The sequence below is a fragment of the Macrotis lagotis genome, chromosome 2 (assembly GCF_037893015.1).
Source record: "Macrotis lagotis isolate mMagLag1 chromosome 2, bilby.v1.9.chrom.fasta, whole genome shotgun sequence".
In the NCBI taxonomy this organism is placed as follows: Eukaryota; Metazoa; Chordata; class Mammalia; order Peramelemorphia; family Peramelidae; genus Macrotis; species Macrotis lagotis.
Window position 1 is genome coordinate 39,456,494 of NC_133659.1, and position 17,789 is coordinate 39,474,282.

Sequence of the window (17,789 nt, forward strand, 5' to 3'; positions counted from 1 at the left end):
GAGACCAATTTATATTCTCCTCAGAAGTGCTAGATCTCTCTGGGTTAGAATCTATTTCTTCTAAGTATTCCTCCATGGGTCCCCCTCTCCCCTCACTTTTCTTCATTTTCCTAGGATCTTGTGGTGGGGGAAGGGATGGCTCTCAGAGGTTTGTTTTTGAAAACTCTAGAGGCTTTGTTCACTTGGCTTAGTAATTCCAAGGGCTGGCCAGTAGTGGGCACCAGTTGCTTTCTCTGGAGTGTTTGCAGCTGTCAGAAGCAGGGTTTGAGTTGACCTTGAACAAAGTGCTGAGACCAGAGGGAGGGAGTTAACCTGCCTTTCAGCTGAATGAACTGCGGCCCACATCTGAGCCTGGGGTGGGGGCATTCACAGTTCTTTCAGGGAAGAATGGTCCCCAAAAAGTATGGAGCTTAGGTCCCTTGCCCAGCTGGTCACTTTCCAAGCATGCTGTATGACTCTCTGTGTTGGAACCCACCCTGCTTTCTGTGGCTAAAGTTGGTTCACAGAACAGTCACTTATCAAAGCCTCTGTGGCTAAGATTAGTCTTCTGGCTTCCTTCCACTGCTGTCCCAGTGCTGCCTCTCTGCTCTCTGTTCCACTTCACCCATCGTCCCCTGAGATAGACCTTGTTGGTAGGCTTTCTTCTCCTAGCATCTCTTTCTGGGCTTGATGATCCAATTTCTGTTAAATGGTTTCTTTCATGTTGAGGGGGAAGCAGGAGCACTTAGAACAGTGCCTGTCTTCTCTCCACCATCTTGGCTGGAAGTCCCTATTTGATTTTTAAAATTCCTTTTTAACCCTTGATCTTTTGGGGCTTGAGACCAATTCATAATCACTTCCTGGGCAACACAAGTACTACTTTTTCTGCTTCCCTCTTCTGAGATGGAGATGTGATCTTCCTATTTCCATAGTAGTTTTCTATGGTAAGGACTTTGACTTTTCATACTCATTTGGAATTCTGCTCCTGGAACATAGGAGGTGCTGTCCCAAGTTTCTTGGGTAAGGGGTCTATACACAGACTTTCCACGTTGTGGCCTCCAATGTTACTGGCTTGTCACTGTCTTGAGGCTGCTCAATAAATTACGCCAATTGTGTGGGGTCTCCCCATTCAACCTGATCTATGCACTGTTGTTAGAACTCTGACAGCCAGTCTGCTGTCTTTCACCCACTGAGTCAGGACCTGGACCTTCAGTTTCTGATCTCTGCTGTTACCCCAAGGTGGCCTCCTCCACACCCACCCCCAAAGATCTCTGCTCCCCAAGCTGAGCAATATTCCCTCCACCTGAGTGAGAACTTTGCTGTAGTCCTTCCAAGATAGTTGAAGCTGGAAAATGTTCCACTCTGTCTTTGAGTGGATTCTGTTATTCACAATCTGATGGAAGGATGGAACAGCATATTTCTGAGGGGAGCTGGGAACAACTTAGGGAAGACCATGCCTCCTCTTTACTATATTAGCTCCACCCCTCCCATTACATTTTTAACTCTTTGGTCTGCCTTCCAATTTCATGATTCAACTGAAAATATTTTCTCCAAAGTTACCAATGAACTCCTGTCAAATCTGTTGACCTTTTCTTTAATCCTCAACCTTCTTGACCTATCCCTAGCTTAGATTTAGATCACTCTCTTCTTGATACTCTCTTCTCTCCACTATTTCCTGTTTCTTCTTCTATGTACCTGATTATTCTTTCTTTACTAGTTCTTCACTGAGATTATTCATGCTAAACATGAATGAGCCACTCTCTCCTGATCCTTTCTTTCCTCTCTATAATCTTTCACTTGGAAATTTCATCAACTTCCATGCATTCATAATCATATCTATGCTGATAAAACAAATACAAAGGAACTTACCTCACCCTAAGCTCTACATTGACCTCCACTCTCATATCTCCAGCCACTAATTAGCATCTTGAAATACACATTCCTCAATTATATTAAATAATATCTATTCAAAACTGAACTCATCTTTTCCCCCAAACTCTTTCATTTTTAAAATGTCCCTATAATTGTCTAGGGCACCCTCACAATCCTATAGGCTCTCAACTTAAGTGTTATCATCAACTCTTTAGTCTTTCTCACTCTCCCCATAATCAATCTATTACCAAGACCTATCAATTTTACCTTTAAAACAACTCTCCCTTGCATATCCTTCTCTCTTCTGACCCTTCCACACCCCTCATGTAGGTCCTTGTAACATCATGACTTGACTATTGCAATGGCTTGCTGGTGAGTGTGCCACAAGTCTCTCTCTCTACTCCAGTATAACCTTTACTTATGTGTCAAAGTGTTTTTCCTGAAATGCAGGTCTGATAATGTTACCCCACACTCATTCAATAAATTCAGGGTTTTCCTATGACCTTCAGGATCAAATACAAAATGCCTTCCTTGGTAGTCAAACTTCTTCATATCTTGCCTCCCTAGAAGAAGCTAAATAGAAAGTAGATAGAAAGTTGGACATGGAGTTATTCAATCAAATCAATAAATAAATATTGATTAAGCATTAAACTTTACCCTCTGCAAGGCACTATGCTAAGTGGCAAGACCCTGAGGAGCTTACAATCTAATGGTGATAGGAGAATGACAACATGTAAACAAATATATACAAAGCAAGCAATATATAAGATAAATAACAACTAATTAATGGAAGGCATTGGAATAAAGAGGGTTTAGAAAATTCATTCAGTAAAAGAAGAGATTTTAGTTGTGATTTAAAGGAATCTAGGAAAGTCTAAAGGTAGAGAGGAGGAAGGACAGACTTCTAGAAAGCCAGAAAAAACCATGCATGGAGTTGAAGCATAGTGTCATGTAAATGGAATGGAGAGGAGGCTAGTGTCATATGTGATGAAATAAGGTATACAAAGACCTGAACCCTAGGGCAGGGAAAGGTTATGGAGGACTGAGAATGTCAAATGGAGCATTTTGAACTTGATTTTAAAGGCAATACGGAGACACTGAAATTGAGTGAGTAGAGACATGTTTGGATTTCTGCTTTAGAAAAATCACTTTACTGTCTGAAAGGGGATGGATTGGAAAGAGGAGAGACTTGAGACAGGCAAAGCCAGAGGAAGGCTCTTGCAGTATTTTACAGATGAGGTGACAAGTACATGAATGAGAATGGTGGCAGTGCCAGAGGAGAAGAGGGGACATATCCGAGAGATGTTGCAACGGTGAAATTGACAGACTTGGGTGCCATGTTGGATGTGGGGTTGAAAAAGGAAGAGCAGTGAGAGATACTGAGGAGTCCAGGATAACTCTTGGGGATCTCAAGCAACTCAAAAGGATGGTGTTGCCCTAGTCTCTAATCAGAGAGAAGGTCAGAAGTGAGGCGGGTTTAGGGGAAGGAGAGTGAAGAAGTACAGAGGGAGAAGAGAAGGAAGCCCAGGACAGAGGGTGTGATCTGGAGGAGGATCTAGCCAAGGAGACAAAGGACCAACAGTGATATAAACAGACTAAGAACTAAGAGGGAATGGTGTCCCAGGAAACTTAGGGAGAACAATCAATCTCCCCCTCATTCCTAGCTGCATGACCCAGGACATGTCACTTAATCACTATGTAATTCATTTTCTTCATCAGTAAATTAGGATGTGATAGTAGCTACCTCACAGAGTGATTGAGAGAATTTAATGAGAGAATAATTATAAACTACTTAGCAAACTGCATAATCATAGGAGGTGATTAATTCCTTGATTTACTCCAATATCCCCCACAATTCCAGGCTTCTCAGTCTTATTCCCCCCCTCCACATAATGTTCATTTCAGAAACTGACTTCCTTGTTCTTTGTCATTTTCTATTTCCTAGTTCTGAGCATTTTCTCCGATTACCCCCCCCCAATCTTGAAACATTCTCCCTCCTTATGTCTGACTCTTGGCTTCCTTCACTTCCCTGTTAAAAACCCACTCCTAGAGAAAGCTTTTCCTGATCTCTCCTATTTCTGGTGCCTGTCCTCTGATGATTAACTCCCTATTTAACTTGTATAATTGTTTGTCCAGAAGTATTTATATTATTCTCCTAGCCTCTGTAAAGAGATTAGAAAGAATGAAGAGTTGGGGTTCATACCTCTTCCTCTAAGAAAAGGACACTAGTTGCCTCAAACTTTACTTTCTTTATATTTTCAGACTTCAGCATAGCATCTAACACATAGCAGGACTTCAGTGTTTATTGAATGACTGCTTAGTTGAATTCCAAGAAATTGGAGTCAAATGTCCCTAAAGAAACTAAGTTATTTTAAAATACAAGGATGCAAATTCAGCATCCTCATAAACAATTTTTTCTTCAAATGATTTGTCTTTCTACATGTGCTTTGCCAAATTATGGGTACTTACAGGTCAATTAGAAATGGAGAAGAACTTTCAATTAGTTCATATATTTTATCCAACTTTTTTTAATTTAAAATTAAATTGCATTTATGGAAAACAAATACAACAGTTCCAAATATCACAAATAGAGAAGGGATGTTGTCATATTAAATTGCTATATCTTAATATATAGTATTATACCTAGATGTCTTAGATTTTTAAAGCAAATTGGACCTATACTAAGGTTGAGGTGGATTAGTCTATAAGTAAAATCTAGGAGGAGGAAGAAATAACCTCAGTGGGGCATACTAGAGAACAGTCCTCCTGATCCAGAAAGAGGCAAATAAGGAAGACATATCTCAAAAGCTGTTGAGAATGAATGGGTCAGATGAGACCCCCAGTCCTATGACTATGACTTCATCATCGGAGGGGATTCTGGATGCCTGGCAGCTGCCAAGGAGGCAGCCAGTTATGGCAAGAAGATCATGGTGTTGGATTCTGTCACTCCGACTCCTCTAGGAAATAGATGGGGTCTTGGAGGGACGTGTGTAAATGTTGGCTGCATTCCTAAGAAACTCATGCACCAGGCGGCTCTCTTAGGGCAGGCCATGTGAGATTCCCACAAGTACGGCTGGCAAGTGGAGGAGACAGTCAAACACAATTGGGAAAACATGACAGAAGTGGTTCAAAATTACATGGGCTCTCTGAACTGGGGTTATTGAGTAGCCTTACGGGAGAAAAAGGTCACCTACAGGAATGCTTACTGATAATTTGTTGGCCCCCACAAGATTAAGGCAACCAACATCAAGGGCAAAGAAAAGTTCTTTACGGTGGAGAAGTTTGTTATCACCACTGGTGAAAGTCCACGCTACCTGGGCATTCCAGGGGACAAATAATATTGCATCAGCAGTGATGACCTTTTCTCCTTGCCTTACTGCCCAGGGAAGACACTGGTGGTTGGTGCCTCATATGTAGCCCTTGAATGTGCTGGGTTTCTGGCAGGCATTGGTTTGGATGTCACTGTGATGGTTCGGTCCATTCTCCTGCGAGGGTTTGACCAAGACATGGCCAACAAAATTGGGGACTACATGGAAGAGCATGGCATCAAGTTCATCAGACAATTTGTGCCTACTAAAATTGAACAGATTGAAGAAGGCATGCCCGGCAAGCTGAGAGTGGTGGCTCAGTCCACCGACGGCAAGGAGACCATTGAGGATGAGTACAATACGATGCTGCTGGTGATAGGACGAGATTCATGCACAAGAAAAATTGGCTTGGAAACTGTTGGAGTGAAGATCAATGGAAAGACAGGGAAAATCCCAGTCAATTACGAAGAGCAGACCAATGTACCTTACATCTATGCTATTGGGGATGTCTTAGAAGACAAACTAGAACTGACACCAGTTGTGATCCAGGTGGGCAGACTGTTGGCCTGGAGACTTTATGCTGGTTCCAATATAAAGTGTGACTGTGAAAATGTCCCCACCACTGTATTTACTCCCATGGAATATGGGGCTTGTGGTCTCTCTGAAGAGAAAGCCATTGAGAAGTTTGGAGAAGAAAAAATAGAGGTCTACCATAGCTACTTTTGGTCACTGGACTGGACCATCCCATCACGAGATAACAATAAATGTTACGCCAAAATCATCTGCCATGTCAAAGACAGCGAACGTATTGTGGGTTTCCATGTCCTGGGTCCAAATGCAGGCGAAATCACTCAGGGCTTTGCTGCAGCCCTGAAGTGTGGACTGACCAAAGAGCAGCTGGACAGCACGATTGGAATCCACCCAGTGTGTGCAGAGATCTTTACCAGGCTGTCTGTGACTAAGCGCTCAGGGAGAAGTGTCCTCCAGGGGGGTTGCTGAGGTTAAGTCCCAGCGTTGATGCTGCTGCTTTTCTGTGACTCCGGTTTTCATCACGTTGTTCTACTTTCCCGGGTAGAGAAAAGCCTTAGGAGACTCCCCCCCATCGAGTCTCTCCACATCCTCTCCTGGGACTCATTTGTCCATCGTGGTGCCTGGAGAGGGCAGACAGCAAAACACTGGGATACTCGCCGCGTAACGAAACTGAGGTCCAGTGGTGCGTCTCAGACCCGTTCATGAAGTCACCGCCTGAAGCCCTTGTCTTGAGGTGGGTGGTGACCGAAGAGCCACGGTCATCAGTTTCAGCAAGACTTTTTTGGTTTATTTTGTTTTGCTTTCAATGAAGAATGTCCTCAAGTGAATTTCTCTGGGGAAACCAGAGAATCGAGGCCACTGCCTCTGATGATGTTTGCTTTTGAAGCATCAATTGATTATCTGGGAACCTTCTGATGAGGCCCTTCTCCCTTTGCTGTCTGGGCATGCTGGCATCAGCGTGCCCCTCAAAGGGGAGACTAGGTAGCTTGTTCCTTACTCCACCTGAGAATTGATAAGACCTTTTGCCTCTGCTTTTTTTCATAAATTTCTTCTTCCAGTTGAGGGTACAAATGTCATTTCCAGGCCTCTCTCTCTTCTTCCTCCCCAAAGCAGATTTCACCACTTTCCACGGTGGTATTGTTGTTTGCCTAAGTCCTTTTTAAGGAGTCCTGGGCTAGAGAGTGGGACCCCAGTTTCTTCCAAAGCCCCATGGTCAAGTAGGTTCTGAGATTTCACGTGAATTGAGTGAAACAGGGAGACTTCTTCCAGGAATAATCATACCCAAAAGTGCACTATATCTAATGATGGGAAAAATTCAGAATATCTTTATCTTGACCTGTTCCTTGATCCTTTGGGGCAAGATGAGAATGGTAGCCCCAGACCATCACAACTCAGGTTTCTTGTCAAGTCTGCATTTCTAGGTCCCCCCCTGAATAGGCCTCACTCAGAGAGAGACGAGGCAATCCATCCATTTTTGTGATCTCCATTCTTCTGGGGGGATCTGAGGGGAGCAGAGCCATTTCTCTTGATTTCTTCTTTTCTCACTTGCTTTTTTTAAAGGCATTATTCATATCATAAATTATTTAATTATCTTTTTTAACCCACAGATGGACCTGAAGGATTTTTTGTATTTCATAAACACCAACTGGTTTTGACTCCTTTGTTTTGGGGTGAGGAATGGAGGTGGAGGATGTTCCCCAAGTAGAATCTTGTACAGAATTATTTTCTCTTAGATTTCCAGCTTAGAATAACTGTTTACAGGAGACATGATTATATTTGGGGTGTCTGACACTTAGAAGAAGAAATTTAATGGAGAGATTTAATTGGCCTTTAAAAATATATATATATATATATACATATATATGTGTGTGTGTGTGTGTGTGTGTGTGTGTGTGTGTGTGTGTGTGTCTGTGTGTGTCTGTGTGTGTCTGTGTGTGGAGAGTGGACATTGGGATGTAATATGGATATATACATATGTAGATATGTGGATGTATGTGTGTGGGTATGTCTACATATAAATAGATATATGTTTATATGCTCTTACACATCCATATATCTCCACATATTTATATAGCTATGTCCACTTCCCCACTTGATTTTGAAATTCACCTTAGCTGGTGAATTGAGTAATTGTTTCAAACATCCCCATCCTGGGAGCCTCAGGAAAGTTTGGCCTTTGTTCAGCCTTCATACAACAAGGGCCCTATTTATTTGCCTCTCTGAACTCAGCCAGCTCTCACACCCTGTTGGTTTACAAGGGCCCCTTGGATGGATAAATGACCAGGATAGAATCAGGAGACAGCAGTTCTGCTGTTTGTGATAAAATTTTAGATCTTCCTGTCCCTGGAATTTGAAAAGTGGGAGGGGCAACATGGAGGTTATTGTGTTTTGAACTTAATCATGTTCATGTTTTCCCTTCTTGGTTGAAAAACAAAAAAAAAGTATTTCGTATGTCTAGACCCCTGGTAAAAGAAGGAATCTAAACTGAAGATGGGCCTCATTGGTTTCTCCCCAATTAGACCCCTTATCAAACTAATTTTTTTGTTGTTTATGATCATTTTGGAAGAAAAAACTTGATAATGTGAAATATTAAATAATATTGATATTCAAAAAAAATTTAAAGACAGTCTGCTCTTATTTGCTTTTACTCTGTGGATTGCTCTTGATCCCACCATATACTTGGTCTACAGAGATATTTCATGTTAAGATAACCATATGATTTAGTCCTGATTTTGACTGCCCACTTACATGCCAATTTGAGTTTAAAACATGTTTTTCACATTTTAGTTCAATACCACTCTAAATGAGAAAGGCCTTAGACAAAATCTAGAAAGTAAATACCTGGGATTTTGTCTTAAATATTACTGAATATATCACATATGCTATCATTGAGAACTAGGAGAAGAAAGAAAGGAAAAATAAGATGGAAAACAGGAAACACAATTCCCAATACTTTTATAATAAAGTAGCAATGTTAATGATTGAACAAAGCTGTTTGAATAGACCATAAGCAACAAGAATAAGGTTTCTAGGGAATTTTTCGAAGAAGATCAGGAAGATGCTTTATTAAGCCCTGATTAATACTCTTCTAAGTACTGAGGATACAAATGAAAAAAAATTGACTTTCTCAAGGAGCTTATGTGCAGATGGAAAAAGAGAAGACAGAAAGAGGAACTGAAAACAACAAGGAAGGGGAAGGGAAGAGTAAGAAATACTCCAGAAGAGGAATGAAACAGGGAAGTTCTTAGAATATCCTCAAAATGGGACTCTCTTGAAAGAACACTTCAAGGGGAGTAGCAGAGGGATAGCTCCATATTCAAAGCAATTTCTTGACAACATAAAACCGAAAATCCTTAAAATAAAGGTTAAACATTTTGAGCTTTATTTCTAAGGTCTTCCCTATGGGTGTAGGCCATTAAGGTAATGACCACATTTGAACTGAGAAAGAGGGGAAATATTTATGCAAAAACAATGATTAGCGAAAATTATTAAGCTGCTTAGTGGCCTGACAATGAAGGCTGCACATCAAACTACCCAACTTAATCTTCAAAGACTATCATCCTTGCAAAATGCTATATGATCACTTGTTGCCCCCTAGCATCCTACTCATAGCCCTCCTGAGTTTGTAATTAATGTTGGGAGAGAGACCCAGGAGTCTTAATTTCTTACTGAATTGAGAAGGTGACTGAGAGGAAGACTTGAGGACCCTCTATAGAAATCAATCTTTTACCAGAATATAATTTTAAGAAACTTATTATACTTGGACACAATCAATTATATTCTAAACCCAATTCGTGTCACTTCGTTGAAATTAAGCTTTAAAGGAACAATGGTTAGTTTCTCCATTTAGAGAACAGGTTCTCAACTGTTTCTTTTTTTTTAAATCATGGACCTGATAGCTTTGGCATGGACACACACACACACACACACACACACACACACACACACACACAAACATGAGAGCAGCTGACTTCCTAGAATCAAATCTGTTTCACTTTCTATCTGACTCAGTCAGCAGGAAGGTCAGTTGTCCTTCCTTGACCTCAAATGTTTGTCTAGGAGGAAATGCAGAAGAACAGTGAGCTGGCATTTTGGTGAAGGGGTATTTAGGAGAGATCCAGATTGCAAAACTGTAAAGAAGTCCCAGTCTGGAGAAATTTCAGGGACTTAGCCTGGTTTTCTCACTAGAGGGCTGCAGGTGGCCCTGCATTTTTGCACTCAGATAAAGGGAGCTACCAAATTCTCACTGCTGGGGAGATTATTAAGAAGTATCATGTGAAGTCAGAACTCATGAACCCAAATTAAACCAGAGCCTAGAAAGTGAAGAAATAAAAGGTTATCTCCAGATCTCAAATTTACACCTTCATCTTCATAGCAGCTATATGTTTGTGAAGCCTTTTACATAGATCATCTCTTTTGATCCTCATGACATCCCTATGAAAAGTGCGTTCTTATTCTTCCCATTTGACAGAGGAGGAAAGTGAGGCTGAGAAAGTCTAAATGACTAGTGGTTTCTAAGTCACAACCTAATTGTACACAGAGACTGACTATATTGGATGTCACAACCTATGTACACAGAAGGTGCTCAATAAATATTTATCCTTGAACCCCTATAGAAGATAGCATGTTATCTAAAAGAGCCAATATCCTAAAGTATTTTTATTTTTTTAATTTATTTTATTTATTCTCATTTTGTACAAATGTTTTTTTACATTAATAAAATATTCTTGTTTACAAGTAAACAAAATACCCCTCCTCCCCCTTGAATATAGATAGACTTGTTTGGGCAAAAAAAGTAAAGGGGAGAGAGAAAAATTAAAATAAAAAAATAATAATAGTAATAATTGTAGGTATGGCCAGGTGGCGCAATGGATGAAGCAACAGCCCTGGAGCCACGAGCACCAGAGTCCACATCCAGCCTCATAAACCCAACAATCACCCAGCCGTGTGACATGCAAGCCACCTGATCCCCACTGCCCTGCAAAAACAAAAAAAAAAAAAAAAAAAGAAAGAAAGAAAAAAAAACCCAAAATAAAATAAAATAGTAATAATAGTAGGGGTGGCTGGGTGGCAGACAGAGCATTGGCCCTTGAGCCAGGAGCACCTGGGTCCAAATCTGGCCCCAGACACTGAAAGATCACCCTGCTATGTGGCCCCAGACAGGCCATCCAGCCCTACTTGCCCTGCACCCTCCCCCCAAATAATCATAACAAAAAATGTGCTTGAGTCTTTGTTCCAACTCCAACAACTCTGTCATGGGTGGATCTCATTCTTTATAAGTCCATCACAAAAGTTATTACCATATTTTTCCACCACTGCCATTGCTGATTGCAACTCCCTCCTTTCTTATTTCTCCACTACCATGTACTCTATTTTCTCTCTCCTTTCACTATGACTCTGCTGTAGGGTCGCTGAGTGGCACAGCAGACAGATCCCTGGTCCTGGGGCCAAGAAGCCCTGAGCCCCCATACTACCCCTTAGGCCCAGAATCCACCTGGCCCTATGGTCCTGGGCAGGCCTTCCAATCCCAGCCCCTTGCAAGAAGTAAGAAAGAAAATGTGTTATATCTGGCCACTCTCCCCTCATGGTCTGCCTGCTTCTGTTTCCTGGATCAGGGCTGGGGAAAGAAGATGCTGCTTGCTGTGTGCCCTGAGGGCTGGCTCCACGTGCTCGCTCTGGGAGAGGTCCCCCGCTATTCCCCCACTTTGTGCCCGGTGCTCCTCGGGGTGCAGCTCAGGAGACTCCCCCCGCTGCTGTGACCTGAGACCCCCAGAGCCCTGGGGCTGCCTCCGGGAGGCTGAGGTTCTTTGGCTCTGGCGGGCCACCCCTCTGGCAGGCCGCCCCTCCGGCCCTGGGGGAGCAGAGCCCTTCTGCTCTTCTCCAGGTTACCTTGAGTAGGAGAACTGCCTTGCTGGGTCCCTTGGTGAGTTCTGTCTCTCGAAAGTTTAGTCAGAGTCCTTAGTTGATGAATTTTATCAGAGAGCTCCTTAGACTCGATCCCTTCTTGTCGCCATCTTGGCTCCGCCCCCCCCAAATTATTTTTAAATAAAATTTCAAACTGGGAAGTGCGTGGGATAAATTCTGAGATTTCTTCAATAGAATATTAGAGATTGGAGAGTAGTTAACTATGTTCCCCTCCTCCTTTGACAAAGGGGATGTTGTTGAAGAGTCAACTGACCCCACTTTATCTGTTGAAGTCCAGATGACCATTCAGTTCCTGGGGCTGAAGAGGTAATCTGGTTTTGGTTTGAATTTTATGCTCTTTTTCCTTACATTATTTTATGCATCTAGATTGTAAATCCACATTCCTCATTAACAAGGGAAGGTCAGTGGGGGTGGGGGATCGAGTTAGGATAAATGTGATTCTTGGGTCTTTTTGCCTCAATCTCTGTAATTGATTTCAGTCCGTTCTTTGAGTAACAAATAAAGCTTTCTCTTCATACCTTGAGAGATCTCCAAAATTTATTTAAGTGGCAATTGTCCCACACACTTTTGGGGGCTCCTCTGGGATAGCATGCTCATTAGGGTCCTAGGCCTCTCGGGACTTGGCAAAAAGGCACCCCCTGCCCAAACTTGGCATTTGATCATTTTCTGGGAAGCCTTGGTTTCCCCACTGTGCAAGTGACCCAAAGCAGAGAGACTCAGTAGGAAGAGAACAGCAAATCCAGAGCAAGAACTTGGCAGAGTGAGGACAAAGAACAGTCATTAACGTTTGTGCACAAAGACCCAAAAGACAGTAAACCTAGACCTTGGAATCTGCAAAAGATTCCTGGAGGGGGGTGGCTAGGTGGCAAACTGGATAAAGCACTGGCCGTGGAGTCAGGAGTACCTGGGTTCAAATCTGGTCTCAGACACTTAAGAATTACCTAGCTGTGTGGCCTTGGGCAAGCCACTTAACTCCATTTGCCTTGCAAAAAAAAAACCTAAAAAAAAAAGATTCCTGGAGGGTCCATTTGGGTAAGTCTAGACCTTGAAGTCTGAAGGCACTAGATTCCTGTAGGGTTCATTTGGTTGACTGAATGTTGGGGGTGACCCCTTCCAGTTTGGGTGTAAGAGACTTGGATCTAAAAGCACTTGATCCTGAGAGGTCTCTGTCAATATTTAAAATGGGAATGGCCCTGTCTGAAGCCTTCCCCCGAGGTAAATCTGGTAAATAAGACTAAAATATAAAGGGAAAAGTAAGAAGAAAATGATTAAGTATTGTTGTCTTCTATGGGGAAATAAAGATATAGGAGAAGGAACACATTTGTTCTGCCTTTAGGAGGGAGAGATTGTCAGACAAGAGGCTGAAATCTCCCCTTTCTGCATTCCTGAGATGTCAGGAATTTGTCATTGGCTGCATTTTGAAATTGTCAGTTTGGAAAATTCTGTTGCATTTTGTGTGATCTGTGTTTGTGCCTTGTCTGTCTTTATGTGTTTAGAATGTCTATTTACTTGTGTGATTTGTTAAACAGGGAAAGGAGGAGTTACCAAGTTCCCCTAAAGAGTTGGTTGGGTAGCCTCATTTTGATATTTTGGATTTTTAGGCAGTATTCATCTAACTCTCCCTGCTTCTTTCTTTGAGCCTGCTTTCTGCCTGTGTTACAGTGGATAATATGATCCCTCCCTCCACACTCCTGGGTTGTCTCTTGAGCACTTGAAAAAGGAATTTTTATTTTGATTAAAAGGGAATGGATTATGCAGGCCAAACTACTCACCCTGTTATTCCACCATTATGAGAAGGGACCCCCCCTTCCCTGTTTATGTTCCCTTCTCTTTACAGTTCTCCATGATTCTGTGGTGATAGAGTGTTTTCCCCTACTCTCTTTTAGAAAAATGACTGAGAGAGAGAGAGAGAGAGAGAGAGAGAGAGAGAGAGAGAGAGAGAGAGAGAGAGAGAGAGATACTTCAGGAATAATGAGTAAAATAAATGTTCAAAGGGACCTTATTTTGAAGTTAAAGAAACAGGAGACAGTGAATATTATCATAGAAAGAAATGCTATTTTAATTTGAAAAAAAGAGGTTGTTAGAAAATAAATTTCAGAAAGACTAGAAAGTCAGGTTAATCCTAAAGTATTTATTGTGGTTACCAAGATATGCCAGTATAGGGGAAACTAAATAGTTAATCTTTTTCCAGAATGATATGGTAACAATAGAGCTTCAGGAGTTTATCAATTTAGATTCTGGTAATGTTGGTTATTACAAAAAATTATGGGACATGTAAGGATTTAAGAATAGAAGATTAACTGCCCCCCCCCCCCAGAAAGGATTGTCCCTCTATAAAAGTTATTCAGCTTACTCTATTTGAAGAGAGGGGAACAGGGAATATTCTGATTAGGCTAAGGGATTTTTTGAATGACTCTTTGCCTTCCCCAGATAAATATTAAAAGCTTGGAGTTTAAAATGTATTGTGAAAAGTGGAATCATATCTGTGGTTTACATAACTGCATAAGCTATGTGACTCTAGTTCAGAATAGTATGAATTAAAGTCAAGAAGAGCTAATGAAAAGGAGTGGTGGAACAATATATTAAGCTGTGTAGTCTGGGTAGAGGTTCTGAAACTACTGGGCAAAAAATCCAGCCATAGAGACAACTGGGTTTTTTTTTTGAACCATTTGTTAAGTGTGGAAATCAGTTGAAGCATGTAGATATAAGATGTGAGCAAGTTTGACTGTGTATGCCAAAGATGGATTTGGGGAACTTTGCAAAGTGGATTACAAATCATTCTAAGAGGAGAAGGAAGTGGTTGTGCAGCAGCCCCCAAGTGGACATCAGTCCCTCTGTCACTAAGCCAGTGGTAGCTGTGCAAGGTGTGTAGAGTTAAAGAAAGGGGAGGGGGATTCTTAAAGGGAAAAAAAAGCTGTGCTTTGGGGAGAGTTTAGAAGAAGTTCAAGAGAAGAAAGAACATTTAAGGGAAAGAGTGAGAAGTTAGAGGAGGAAAGATTTCCTATACTTATGCTTTCTCCCTGGTTTGGGGGAAGGGTTGGTGGTTGGACATGTAGTGGTCTCAATCCCATCCACGATCTTGTTAAGACTTGAACCCTGGACCGAGTCCACCTGAGAGCCCCACCCGCCAGTAGAGGGAGGCCTGGAGAGAGCAGAACTCAAGTACTTAATCCTTAAAGGGAAAGAGACCCCATCACAAGTGGAATATGTGATAGTAAAGGAAAAAATATATTAAATCCAGGGGTTAAGAGACTCGTTTATTGAAGGGAAATCACGTTTAATGAATATCTGCTGGCCATGTGGCCAAAGTGATTGACTTTCATTGTTTTTAAAGTTTCTGAACTAGAGTTTTGGGAAACACTGAGGGTTTTTAGTGTTGTAACATTCTGACAAAATTTGTACAGAATGGGAGGAATTAAATAATTTGCATTGTTAAATTAGTTTGGGATTAAACTATTTTAACACTATTGTAATTTTTGCAAGGACTTAAGTGGTTTGGGATTTTAAAACTTTACTACAACACCTTTGGGTTAAAGAAAAATGGTATTGTGTTACTAAGAAGAGAAACACCTAGGTTATCAGGGATGTTTACTGATTTCTTTTGGTAAAAAGCTCTAGTTGGTTTTAATGTTAAGTCTAATAATGCTAACAACCGTATTTTTATTTTGGATAGAGCTTTTGGAATGTGAGTGCTGAATTCTCTCTATAAGGTACTCTAAAGTTTATAGCAAACTGAACTGATGGGAAGTTAGTTGAGTTGTAATTATATTGGGGTTTTAAATGTGTCATATGTATGAGATTGGATTCTGAGAATTTGATTAAAGAGACAAAAGTGTAAAGATATGGGATGTTCATTTTGCTCTTCTAAGGGAAATGAGATGTTTAAATAAGAATTTTATGATTAATGTATATTAACAATGTATGTTTAAATTTAAAGAAGTCAAGAATGTGGACTTCTCTCTTGGTAACTGCAGACAGCTGATGAGGGCTCTGGAAAAAACTTCAATAGGGGGACCTATTGTAAGGTAACTTATTGATGAATGAAATGTTTTTATCAGTTATTTGATATTCTTTTCTAACTGCAAAGAGATTATATTTGCAATATTTATTTATCTCTTGTGAATATGTTATTTAAATACTGTATTGTTAAAGCCTAGGATTAATGTGATTGCTTTAAAGGGCAATAAGTAAAATATGAAAAAGTATGACCATTCCTGGGATAGATCTGTGGGTTCATGGATAATGCAATAATGGAGGAATTGCTTTGTACAATCTAGTAATTGTGTGTTACTCTGTTACTCTTATTGCTGCTCTGTTATAATGAAATTAATAATGCATGTTCGAAATTTAAAGCTACCTAAGATGTTTTAATGGTTTTTAAAGAATTCTGAAAAGTAATGTGTATGTTAAGGGGCAGCTGGGTGGCACAGTGGATAGAGCACCAGACCTGGAGTCAAGAGACCTGAGCTCAAGTTAGGCCTCACTCAGTGACTGTCTGGTTGTGTTATCTTGGGCAAGTCACTTAACCCAAATTGCCTTGGGAAAAATAACCATTTGTATGTTGAGGATGGCTTGTGGGTAAACAAGTTTATGGATAGTAGGTTCTAGCTATATATGTGTGAATTGGAAATATTTTGGATCTATATATGTATATTCCAAAGCAGTGGTTGTTTGCTTTGAAGTAAAAGCATGTAACATGAGAAAGATAAACACAAAATAATTTTAAATTTCTCTGTGCAATCTGTTGGACAAAGAAGGCATTTATTTGTTGTAAGATACAATAGGTTAGAAGGAGGTTTCTCTAGCCAAGGGGAATCTGATATGCCATCTTTATATAGAGATAGAATGGATATTATTTCAGACAAAGGGATGTCTCTAGTAAGAAGTAGATGAGGCCTGTAGGGCCACTCATAGTTAGAAAGACCTAGGAAGCATACTCAGAGCATTAGGTAGGGGTTTCATTAATTGGGACTCCATTAAGATTATAATTGGAATTTAGTGAATTGTATTCACTGGACCTTCTAACTAGGTAAAACAACCAGTTTAGATCAGGAGACTTTTAATCAATTTTCTCTTATGTCAGATACCAGGGGTCAACAAAAAGAAATGCTACTGTTTAAATGTTATATTCTTGGAGCCAAGGAAGCCAATGAGCCAAGGATGTCAGGTGACAGGGATGGGCAGCCGAAGGGGGTGGCTTCTCAGTATGGCTGAGGTTGGCCCCCTTTGACTTGATTTCCCCAAAATGACATTTGGATAATATCTCCCATGGAAGAATAAATCTGGCCTAAGACATTTGACTTACACACGTGACATCTGCCTGGCCACTGATATTCAATACTCATATATCTATAAAGGAAATTTTCTTTAATGTCCTGGAAAGTTTTAGGTAAGTTAGATCTAATAACCAGAGTGTCTGGCTCTGACACCAGCTAGCAGCTACATGCTAAGATAGGAATTTAGTCTCCTTAGTTTTTGTGTTAGAGGGGATATTTAGGTAAGAAGAATGGGAAATTCTTAGGATAATTACACTTTCAAGTTGTAGTTTAAGGAAAGGAGGGTGAGTTAGTTAAGTACATCAGGAAAAGGAAAATATGGGAATATTTGGAAAAAAATTAATTTTGGTTAAAGATGTTTGAGTCATTATTGTAATGAGAGCCAAGGTCAAAATATTAAATCAAATGCTGGGTACTCTTAGAACAAAGATGACTACTGAATGTATGTGTTACAAGCTTGAGTCCATGTGATCATTCTCATTGGGAGTTTGCTCATGTAGTAAAACACTAATGGAAGTTTGTGTTAAAAGTGAACTATGTGTCTCAATATGGCAATAAGGCAAAATGTAAATTGTGATAAGCTCCATAATCTCATTGTTTAGTGATGGAAGCATTTGTTTTGATCTGACTAAGAAGTTAAACAGTTTCTCTACTAGAAGACCAGGTCTCAACTAGTCACCAGAGTTGGAGAGGACTTTTTGGAACAGATTCAGAAGATGATGAAGGGCATTGGATGCCCCCAAGGGAGAAGAGAACAGAAGGAGAAGAGAGGAGAGACACTGGACCAGTTCATCTCCACCATCTCTAACTTCCCCTTGACTCTGTAAGTGTGTCACCGCTACTTATGCCCTTCTCCTTATGGAAAGGAGTAGGGGAGGCAGGGTGAAAATGTTCTCCA

The 17,789-nt window shown here is 40.7% G+C and overlaps 2 pseudogenes; one reads left to right on the forward strand and one right to left on the reverse strand.

The window, feature by feature from the left end:
* The window catches only part of LOC141512643 (guanylate-binding protein 1-like), a 135,632-nt pseudogene that overhangs the window by 105,065 nt on the left and 12,778 nt on the right, over nt 1-17,789 (reverse strand).
* Nucleotides 4,636-6,183, forward strand: LOC141512634 (thioredoxin reductase 1, cytoplasmic pseudogene; annotated as a pseudogene).